We start from the raw sequence: 12,595 nt of genomic DNA, 5'->3' as shown, positions 1-12,595 counted from the left end.
TCTGTTTCCCATAGTATAATAAATCTATAAATTTGAAATATTCAGAGTTGTATAGGTATTATAAAATCTCCAGACACTGAAAATCTGGTGTTTGATCCAACAACTTTCATATGGTTCGATGAATGGCAACAAGTACAGTAAAATATGAGCATTTTGGCCCCCAAAAGGAAGACTGGAAAATATTACTAAGCCTGAATCGATCACATGGGTACACCCAGTAATCTATTGTACAAAGGTAACACATTTTCAAATGCAATCCAGTAGACTCAATCTGAGCTCTGTAAAATGCATATGCACAGGAACAAATGTATCACACTGGAAGCACAATGCATTATTCACAAACATACCCCAAGCATTTCTTACAGATTTATGGGGTAATGTATATGGAAACATAGATACATCTCAACACTTCCATCCCATTCCAACTACCTTAAACTCACACCGCTCTAACCAATGTACTCTAAAGAGTCAACCTAAGAAAAGGAAAATCTCTATGACTTATTGTTTAAAAAATAATGTTTTCCAAAAGATGAACTCAACCTTATTTAGGTAGGCAAAGATTTTTAATATGGCATTTGAGCAAGGTCAATCTTTCTTGTAAAATTAAAATCTTTTGCAAATATTAAACTTAGTACTTATAATTTCCACCACCTCCCAAATAAGAACAATGTATTTATGTCTAAGGAATTTTATTAGTAAAAGTAAGTAGAGCAAAACAATAAAAGGAAAGGATTAAGTTCCTCTGACTCAAGGTAATGCAACCGTGTTTAACAGCAAGTGAATTGAGTTTAATTTTGTTTTTGCAGAGGGAATTATGACTTCTCAGGGAATTTCAAACTTTAACAAGAATAGTACATTCAACAAAAAGAATAAATTTATATCTCCTCATCTGAGATTTCTATACATATCATGGGCTCCCTAGCTGAAAGAGTTTTTATTTTATAACTTTAGAATAACTGTACATAGAAGTTAAATCTCATGCCTTTTCAAAGCTTTAGAGAATCTACCAAGAAATAAAGATGAAATAAGTTAAAGATGTGTCAAGAGTTTGTACCACGCTTCTGAGAGTTGTGTATATTGCTTCTTATAATTCAGATTAAGTGTAAAGAAACACTTCCTGATACTGATTTCTTTGATATAAAAAGTATTCATAAAAAGAAGTAGTGGATTTCTCACTCTGAAGCCTTCTAAACACACTATTTTTCTTTGTGACTGTGTACAAGTGGCCTTGGTGATGGACAAGGAAATTACTGGATCAGGCTCTAAAGTAATGAGAAAATTCCCTAGTCCAATTGCCACAAACTACGTTATTATTTTATAGTCCCAAGTGATTCCAGATGATCTTCCCTGGTTCTTTTAGAGTTACTATCCCATTGTAAAAAAGAAAATGATAGTTCAGTTATTATGGATGTTTCTCTTCTATTTTATTTTTTTTAATTTAAAAAAATTTATTTTTTTACAATATTGCTTTTGTTTTATGTTTTGGTTTTTTGGCCGCGAGGCATGTGGGATTTTAACCACGCCCCCTGCATTGGAAGGCGAAGTCTTAACCACTGGACCACCAGGGAAGTCCCAGATGTTTCTCTTTTAAAAGCCGTCTATTCTCAGATGTTGCAATCACAGAGAGAAATGATTGTCTGGTTCAGTTTTTCTTTGTTTTCTTCTCACAATGATATATATAGCACAAGATCAAACCTGAATATTGTTATTTCCTCCCACCCCCCAAAAAAATACACACAAAATAAAATTGATAAGGAGTGTATTTATCTGTTCGAAGGGAGGATCATAATTCTGATGGTTAATCATGTGAATGATGTTAAGAGCTTAAAAATGAAGTAAGTAGAAAAGCCAGAATTACCGTGATTTTTGAAACATAAATACTTAAGAAGTCCACATGTCATGCATATAGCCTCCATACTGAGCTGTGTTACCCCTTTGTTCAAAATCCACTGTTTTGTGTAGAAAAAGAGCACAGTGATGAGAGTCATATATTTACAACACCTTTCTGGTCTATAAGACTTGAACAAATAGGGGATTCAAGTCGAATGTGAATCAAATAGAGGATAATACAAGTTCCTTAAGATCTTAGGAACAAGGAGGTAGTGAATCCATGGATAGAAAGTGGTTAACCCTACTATAGGGCTCTGGGGCATCAGGCTCAAGAGGATGTTCAGTCAACCCCAATATTAGTGCCAATAATTCCTGAAGTAGCCTATAAATAAGAGAAGTCTCAAAAGCAAGACATTTCACTTGGAGGGAGGTACAGAGCTTTCCAGCTGAATAAAAGTTGATTCTGCTACATTATATCAAAGATGAATAGAAAGACATGGATGCTTTGTGGCTGAACCATCTAGAAAAGAGATTTTCACATTTTGAGTGGCAACTCAAACTCCAGGGTTAAGAGCGCCCTTAGCATCTGTGCTGCTGGCACCACCAAACTGCGAGTTAGCCTGGGCGTTGTCTTTTAAGTGGCTTTGGAAAGGCTCTCACCCAAATTATCTCCCAGAAGAATGATTCTAATAGTTCAAGTTCTAGCAACACAAATCCAATCTCTGCTATTCACTTGTTGTGTGACCCTGGGCAAGTGACCCAAATGACATTAAGATGAAATGAAATACTGCATTTGAAGCACTCAGAAGTGCCTCGCACATATTAAGTATTTTAATAAGTGTGTTAATAATGAGATGTAAGTAAAACTCCATTCAGCAGAATGACTCTCCAGAGAGCAATCAATTTTGATAGAAACAGTGGGTAATGATCAGAGTGGAGAAAACCAGAACAGACAGACAGAGTGTAAGAGGAAATTAAGGGACTAAGGAGAGGGCAAAAAAATAGAGAGAGAGGGAGACAATAAAACATACTAGAAAAGAAAAGCTGGGCACATAAAAAGAGAGACAGAAAACATGAACTAATAGATTTAATCACATAAAACTCAAAGGCTTTTTTCTGAAAATATGTCATAAACAAAATTAAAAGAATTATAGATGTTCTCAAATTTTATTATACTATTAATAGATAATGTGGATTTCCAGGAGATAATAATAGGATACAGTGTATAAGAAAGAATATTTATATTCTTAAATTCTATCCCTAGGTTTTGGGGACTTTTTCATTGTTTTCTCTTTGTCTGTCTGTTTGTTTTGTAACACAAACTTATACACCTCCTGCAACAGTGTTCTATAAAAAATGAGTCTGGGAAACCATGTGGTAAAGTAGTGGTCTGCAAAGCACTTTAATTATATATTCATATCAATAAAAATATTTGAACATGTTTTATTTATATACTTTTTAATGTATTTGCTTATTTATTTATTGTATTTGTCACAGGAGGTTAAAATGAGATGCTGTCTCAGTTTCAAACTGAAGAACCAAAGACCAAACATAAAACAGTCTGGTCAATTACTTCCATATTCCACGGTGAAGTTTAGACCAAAGAGGCAGAATTTTAAAGGAAGTGATCAAAAACCATTCTCCCAACCTTTACCCCTACCACATGCTGACTAAAAGAGACTTCAAGAGAATCAAAAGACAATGATGTCCTATTGTGGTTTTGACTTGCATTTCCCTGATGATTAGTGATGTTGAGCATCTTTTCATGTGTCTATTGGCCATCTATATGTCTTCTTGGGAAAAATGTCTATTCAGATCCTCTGCCTATGTTTTAGTTGGGTTGTTTGGTGGGTTTTCTTGATATTAAATTGTATAAGCTCTTTATATATTGTAGATGTTAACCCCTTATCAGTCATATCATTTGAAAATATCTTCTCCCATTCAATAGGTTGCCTTTTCATTTGTTGATGGTTTCCTTCACTGTGTAAAAGCTTTTAAGTTTGATTAGGTCCCATTTGTTTATTTTTGCTTCTGTTTCCTTTGCCTAAGGAGATAGATCCAAAAAAATATTGCTAAGGCTTATGTCAAAGAGTGTTTTCTTCTAAGAGTTTTACAATTTCAGGTTTCATATTTAGGTCTTTAAGCTGTTTTGAGTTTATTTTTGTATATGGTGTGAGAAAATGAAAAAGAATGAAATTCTGACATTTGCAGCAACGTGGATGGACTTGGAGGGCATCATGCTGAGTGAAATAAGTCACATAGAGAAAGACAAATACTGTATGTTTTCACTTAAATGTGGAATTTAAAAAATAAAACAAATGAATATAACAAAACAGAAATAGACTCACAGACACAGAGGGCAAACTAGTGGTTACCACTGGGGAGAGGGGGAGAGGGAGGGGCAAAATAAGGGAAGGGGATTAAGAGCTACCAACTATTAGATATAAAATAATTAAGCTACAAAGATGTAGTGTACAGCACAGGAAACATAGCCAATATTTTATAATAATTTTAAATGGAGTATAATCTATAAAAATATCAAATCACTATGCTGTACACTGAAACTAACATAATATTGTAAATCAATTATACTTCAGTAAATTTTTTTTAAAGCAAATCAAAAGGCAAGTTTGACCTTGTCCCCAGGAGTTGGTGGAGTCACATACTAATGCCAGACTTAGACCCACGTCTGGGAATTTTAAAGGCAAGTGATTGGGGGCTGGTTAGTTGGTTCCTGATTAACAGAGTGGTCAGGGCATCACTGGAAAGCAGCGGCAGCAATGGTAAGTTAAGGGAGCATGTTTACCCAGGGCCAAATTCTGAATCCACGCAGTGTGCCAGTCTGGGGCTATGGGACCTCAGTACAAACGGTGGACAGCCTGATGCCCAGGGCCTGAGGGAGAAACTATAAGCAATCAGACCAGGAGACCTGATGTTCACATCACAGGTAGTATAGAAAAGTCTCTGTGAAACCCATAAAAGCTCCACAAGAGAGGAAAAGAATAGCTTTGAACAGTCACCAGCCCAGAGAGCATAAATGCCGGAATGTAACAGCCACAGTTAAGTAAGATCTTTGCTAATTTCCACCTTGCTTTCCTCATCCAGCTCTGGGCTCCCTTCTCTCCCACTTAATCCTGAAAGATCCAGAGGAGCCTCCTTGGGGTTGGAGGAGGGCTGGTTGATGAGAAAGGCAAGATGGAGTGTAATAAAGGGGCCATCAGGGGACCATCTCCTTCTCAGGTTTCCAGCTGAAGCCACCCTGAAAGGGGGATGGGGAAACTCTAAGTTCAAAAGAAGTTGAAAGAGTGTTTATTGACATCGAACTGGATGTTTTAATTACTGAAGTCAGTATCTGTTGAGATTAGAACTGATCAGAGAAGTTTCTATTACATAAAGAGCTATCAGAAAACTATAGAATCTGGTTGGAATTCCATCCAGGGTAGACAAAGATGTGACCCACAGAGCAGATTCAAGGAAAGAGTGGGCAGGAAATAAAGTTGCTCTATCAATGTGACTCTTACCCACATGTACTAGTGTTTTAATATGTTATATTTATTTTAAAATATATACACACAAGAGAGAAAACATAAAGGAATAAGAATGACTATAAAACAATGTTTTAAAAATAATTATCTTATTTAACAGTATAAATTGACTATTCATGACAGTTTTCAGTGACAGAAATATGATTGAAAATGTTTTATTCTTTTAGAAAATTTGGTTTAGCATTTCACGATTCAGCAATTCTGGTTGTAAATCCAGTTTGTTTTCATTCTAGGTTTGTTAGCAAGCATAGCTAAAAAAAATAACTCAAAATCTACAAGTGGAAGAAATACGTTATTATAGTAAATCATGATATTTTTCCATCTCACCTATCTTTCGAAAGTTTTTGCTGAAATTCAGCAAATAGATTTTCTCTGATGTCCTTCAGTGGTCTGGCAAGCTAATCATAAATTTCTTTATTTCATCAAATGGTCATTGAGCACCCACTGTATGCCAGGCTCTTGCTGGGTGCTGGAGATACAATTGTGATTTAAAAAAAAGAGTCCCTGTCATCGTGGAGTTCACGGTGTAGTGAAGGAGATGAATATTAATGAAAATCATCTGTAAATTGGTGACACCTGTGAAGAAGCCAGAGAGGAAGATTTGTGTTTGTTTCTGTGAAATCTATCTTAATTGAGATGCACGGGAGGTTTCTCTAAGGATGCTTGAGCTGAGATCCGAAAGAAAATCGGAAGAAGAATAATTGAGCAAATGCTGTTGTAATAGGGGGACACAACGGTCCCATATCAAAAGGAATGCTTTTCATTTGCATGCTTTTTTTTTAATGTTTTAAAATACACTAAAAAAGCTTTATGCAAGCTTTAAACAGTTAAGAAAAATCTGTTTTTAAGTTTTTCTTTAAAGAATGAAGAGAATTTTTATAGGCAATGCCATCATTTACGTAAGAAAATCACATAATAATAGAAACATTTGGATAAATGGATGAATGATAGTTACGATTGACCTGTTAATTGATATTCTCCTCTCTCTCATCCTCTCTTCCTTTCTCTGTCATTCGTCCTATATTTATTTTCTTCTCGTCCCCCTCACTATCTCTCTCAGGCTTACGCCACGGACTGTCCAGAATACTGAGTAGTCTCAACAATCAGTGTTAAAACAGCCACCTGTCACCCGGGCCCGACAGGAGAGTGAGTGATGCTTTCCTCCGAGATCTCAGTTTGGCCAAGGACCACGGCAATCATCAAGGCAACAAGACAGGCTGAAGTTACATGAAGATTGTTTTCTAAAGGCTGAAGAGGAGTGAGGCCAAATAAAAGGCCCTGAAACAAGCAACCAAACTCTTGGAATGAAAATTTGACATTAAAGACTTTCACAGTGTTGTAAAAATTTGCAGACACTTATCCATCCTACCCAAAGCTGCCAAATTAATCTTCCAAAAGTACAACAGGGGTATTAGCGCTCTAGGCTCCCACAAAGAATGATGTGCTCTGTCCAGGACAACACATGTTAAGAAGAATCTGATAACTGGATTCAAAACAAATGGAAGTGAATTCTGGAGGGACAACTCTGGAAGGAAATAGGAAAGCCTTATCACGCTAAGGACCGGGGACAAATCTGTAATTCCGGAGACGCACAGGAGATGCAGGTACTTTAAAGAATTTTTTTTTTCATCAAACTAAAAGGAGTAGCATATTACTATCAATCCTTATTTTATAAAGAAAAGTGCCCAGTAAATTAGAAAATTATTTGAGTTGAAAATTGATTTTAATTTTATCATTTAACATATGGTTTGGATTTAAATTTGTTTTTAGAGAACCCATAAGCATGGTGTTGGTACTTTTTCTCAAGTGGTATAAAACTTTATTGTGGCAATGCTACCTTGAGGAAGCTACCTATCTGTTCTTGAATAGAGTTTGTCTTCTAAAATTCCAAACAAATACAATCAGTGTTTTCCTTCCTAAAAGCTATGATTGTGTTATCACAGTGCTTTAATTTACCTCTACCAAATTATACTTTAATTTGAACCCCACCAAAATCTTCACTGCCTCATTTTAGTTTTATTAATTATACTTTTCCTTCCATTATCCTTATAGTCACTGCTTCTGTGACTTCATTAGCTGTTCTGAGGCAAGTCAGAGGTGAACCAGGCTTACAAGGATGTTCTCATGAAAACAACAGGTCGCCAGTGGTTAACTCATAGGAAAACTACGTCAATAATAAATAGAACATTGATTTATCGTCTCAAACCAGTCAGAAAGGCCATCATCTAAAAGTTTACAAATAAATGCTGGAGAGGGTATGGAGAAAAGGAACCCTCCTACACTGTTGGTGGGAGTGTAAATTGGTGCAGCCACTATGGAGAACACTATGGAGATTTCTTTAAAAAGCTAAAAATAGAATCACTGTATGATCCAGCAATCCCACTCCTGGGCAAATATCTGGAGAAAACTCTAATTCGAAAAGATACACACACTCCAATGTTCATAGCAGCACTATTTACAATAGCCAAGACCTGGAAACAACCTAAATGTCCATCAACAAAGGAATGGATAAAGAAGATGTGGTACATATATGCAATGGAATACTACTCAGCTGTAAAAAAGAATGAAATAATGCCATTTGCAGCAACATGGATGGAACTAGAGATTATTATACTTAGTGAAGTAAGTCAGACAGGGAAAGACAAATATCATATGATATCACTTATATGTGGAATATAAAAAAAAGATACAAATGAATTTATTTACAAAAGAGAAATAGATTCATAGACATAGAAAACAAACTTATGGTTACCAAAGGGGAAAGGGGGGGGAGGGATAAATTAGGAGATTGGGTTTGACATATACACACTACTATATATAAAATAGATAACCAACAAGGGTTTACTGTATAGCACAGGAAACTCTACTCAATATTTTGTAATAACCTATAAGGGAAAAGAATCTGAAAAAGAATAGATACATGTATATGTATATGTATAACTGAATCACTTTGCTGTACAGCAGAAACTAACACAACATTGCATATCAACTATACTTCAGTAAAAAAAAAAAAAAAAATAGAACCTCATTCATCACATGCAGGCCAAGTAGAGAAGCATTTATCCATTGCCCACCTGCCCTTCACCTTTCACTTAGTTTGAGGGATTTTTAATTATTCTTTTTGTCAGAAAACTCAGCTCATATTTTTCTTGCTTTCCTGCCTTCCTTTGACCATTTTTCCTCGCCTCTATCGTGCTGAAATTCACTGCCCTCTTACATTCAGTCATTCATCCACATCTAGGCACTTCTGTTCTGCCTGCAAACAGGATTTTGCTAACATTTTCTCCTTAGGTTCCATCCATTATTGAAATTATTGCTCAATCTTCTTTCTACCTCATTTTCAATGTCTTTAGAGTTCAGTACCCATTCATTTTCTCTCAACTTTTCCTTATTCCTTGCTTTCACGAGAAAAGTAAGGGAAGGAGGATTTTTATTGTTGTTGGTTTTTTTAACAAAAAAATCAGTTTTTATGGAGGATTTGTATTTCCACTTTGATGCACAGCCAGATAGAGTGCCCTATTGAAACTGGATGTTTTTCTATAAAAAAGAGCACACAAAGCTACACTTTCTTATGAAGAGAATCAGAATCTGCTAAATTGCAGAATATTAAAAACCGAGAGACCTTGAATGCCACTTAGTCCAACGCTGCTACTTTACAAATGAGGGCAAAAGGAAGCCAACAGCTATTGATCCTTTTTGTGTGTCAGGCTTTGTGTTTTGTGCAGCTGTTGTTATTGTTGTCGTTATTCTTTTGTACTTGTTAACAAATATATCCTCATAATCATCCCAAGAGTTAAATATTCAATTTAGTACCAGAAATATTTACGGTACACCTCAGTGTCTCGTCCTAAGGAGAAAATAAGAAACCACCATGCAAGGAGCACATTTTATTTTCCACGTGCTTGATACTGCATTTCATTTGTCACACTTGGACACACACATTATTGATCCATTTTGCAGAAGATGAAACCGAGCCTCAGAGATAAGTAGTCACTCACCAAGGATCACAAAGCTACGAAGAGGCAGAGCGAGAATCTAAAACCAGGTCTGTCTCAAGCCAAAGTCTGTTTTTGTTTGGTTGGTTGCTTTTTGCTTTTACCATTCAGGGCTGTCTACTCAGAATAAGCAGGACCATGTTAATTTCTCAACCAGATGATGCGTGGCTGAAGAGGTCCCAAACCAAATGACAATCTGACCTTCTAAATTCTGACCCTCCAGCTTTGCCACCTGCTTACCCTCATTATATGGACCATTGTACCTGTGTTGTGACTGGTGGGGCATCCACTTTGTGTGGGTGTGATATGTTTAATTAATGCATTGGTGATGTTATCAAAACAGAATAGAAGAGGAAATAGATTTGGGTAATGAATTTTTAAGGACCCCCCTTTTTAAGTTAATAACTATCATTATTATTTTTAAAGATATAGCCTAATACTTATTCCACTAAACAAAAGTCTCTCTCACTCTTTTGTAACTTTACTTTTAGCGATTTTAGTTACTTTTATCATTTTCTCCATTCCCTTTCTCCACTCCCTCACTCAATAACGTGTGATTCATCTTTCTGATCCAAGAACGTCTGTTGCTTTTCCCTTAACAACAACTCACTAGTGTTAATGACATAAAGTTCAAATCCTTCGCTCCTTTATTTTTTGGAGAAAAAGAATAGCAAACCATTACTTTAAACTTGAGAAGTCTCTTAAAATAGATAATACTCCTTGTGAATATGACCTATCAAAAACAAAATCCCACACATTTAGTTTAGGTCTTGAACCTCTTGGTAGTTAAACATTATTGACTCAGTTCTGTCGTATCTACTATGCCTTTGATATTAGATCAAGACAGTTGGGTTAAAAGATTTTCCTCCTATTTGTTTTCAGTCTCAGGCTATTAAATTTGCATTGGCACAAGTGCTTCATCCTGCAACCACATGAGGGAAGGTGTACATACACTGTTAAAAAAACAAAAGACACTTAGATAACACAGTTGTTATCTGCTCAAGGGAAACATTTCTGTTTACCTTACCCTGGTCAAGTGGGAGTTCCCTGAGGGAAAGGATTTTGTTTTAATCATTCATACCTGCTACTGCTATCATATATTATTTTTCACAACTTTCAGGAACTAAAGAGATTGAGGAATGAACAAAAGCAGAAGGGAACTAACTTCACTCATTTAATGCTTATTTTTTAGAATCTACTCTGCCTCAGAAACTATGCTATGAACTTGACTTACATGATATTGTTTGTCTGCATAGCAAGTTTGAGTTGGGTTTGGTTATATGATTTTTGAATAGGAAACCAAGTCTTGGGGTGGCTTTGCAACTATTTATAGGTCATACACTTAGAAAATGGTGGAGCTAAAATTTGAAGCCAAGCCTGTCTATCTCAAAAGTCCACGCTTTTTCCATCTCACCAGGCTCCTTCATACAAACAAAAAAACCCCATAAATGTAAATTACTTACTTTATATTGATAAACAAACAAACAAAACCCATAAACATAAATTACTTACTTTATATTGATAAACAATATAGACCCTCATACAAACCAATTACCTAAAATTGCATTACTGAACATCGTTATATAACTAACAACTATAGTCTGAGGCACTCAATAAAATGATAAATTTATTAAAGGCTTCAGTCCTTCTGAGTCTGTCTCTGTTGCCTCATATAAATAACAGTCTGCAGTGAAATCTGTAACAGCTTGAAGGCAAAGAGTCTGCATTTACAGATACCAGAGTTATTGCAGGAGCTAAATCCAGACCCACGTTTCCACAGGGCAGACAGATCTCCACCCTCTCCCCTAAGACAGGAACCAGCCAGGCTCTTCACCTTTCCTTGGGCACTGGAAAAATATGTGGTAGCAGCAAACTTGCTTAAATAACACACTTTTTCCCTCAAGGGTAACACCCAATTGAAGAGGGCCTGCAATGGCATTTTATAGGATCAAGAGCCTAGCTTACTTGCTCTCCCCAGGAGTGAATACAGACGCATCAAGCTGACTTGTTTATTTTAGGAAGGAAGTCGCCCTATAAATACTGGGCTGGTGGTAACACAGTCCTGGGTCTGTCCCAGGCATCCTCTGATGCAGGCAGCCAAGGGCCCAGAGAAGGGACGGGTTCCAGGGAAAGGCTCCTGCAGGAGGGAGACAGTACGAGATTTGAAAGAGGGCGTAGAGAGCATCTTCTTCAACACTGATATTTCACAAGAGGAAACAAGGCTTAGAGAGGTCAGCCGACTTTCCCAAGATTGTAGACATGTACGAGGCACAGTCAGTTCTCAGGTGCCTCCAGCTACAGGAAGCACCTGAGAGAGCTCAGGGGAAGGCAAAGCTCAAAGCCCAAAACCCAAACGGAGACGCTAGCCAGAGCCAGGTGACTGAGTCTAGCTGATCTGATTGGTACAACTCTACAGAAAGCCGAAACAATTTCCATTAATACTCCAAAGATGTTTAATAGTTCATGAGGCATTTTTACTTTTCAACTGACTTTCATTTATACATAGTCTGCTTTCTATTTTTCACTCTCTTTCTGCTTGTTTGTTTGTTTTTTACCAAACCAGACTATTTTTCTGATCCAAGGTCTGCACACCCACATTTCTCAAGAATGTAGATCGCTATTTGGTTTCCTTTCTCACAGAAGGGCTCTGTAGAGAATATCAATCTCAAAGAACTAAAACTGCGTCTCTTATTCCAATGATATATTAATCTAATGTGAAGAATACAATTTCTGTTGAAACTCTTCAAAATAAAAAATAAGGAAATGGAGAAAATGATATCAAATGGCATATCTTATATTTTGCAAAACTGCCTGATACTGAAGTGAACTGAATTAACGATGTGTCTATTATCTTTTCTCCAGCTTCATCTTCCAGTGCTCTCAAAACATTCTGTGTGATTGTGAATTATCTGCACCTTAAATAGATATATTTGTCTTTCTCAGAAACAATTGAAAGATCTTTACTTCCACATCTATGCACATCCTACACACCCCACTCCAGCTGTTCCACATCTTTCCAAAATCCATTGTATTTACCCCCTTTCTACTTCCATATTTATGTTCATTCCATGCTCTGCCCTGAAAGACCAATCTTTTAAATAGCCACATCCTACCCAAATGTTAGTGAACATACGGAAGATTACTTCTTTCCTACGGTCTTTCTCAGACTCTCAAACCACAGAAACCTTTCCTTCCTTTCTATATCAGTAGCACTTATCATTTCGG

This window comes from Balaenoptera musculus, chromosome 5, assembly GCF_009873245.2.
Source record: "Balaenoptera musculus isolate JJ_BM4_2016_0621 chromosome 5, mBalMus1.pri.v3, whole genome shotgun sequence".
Taxonomy (NCBI): domain Eukaryota; kingdom Metazoa; phylum Chordata; class Mammalia; order Artiodactyla; family Balaenopteridae; genus Balaenoptera; species Balaenoptera musculus.
The sequence above is the reverse complement of the archived record's forward strand: the minus strand, read 5'-3'. Positions refer to the sequence as shown.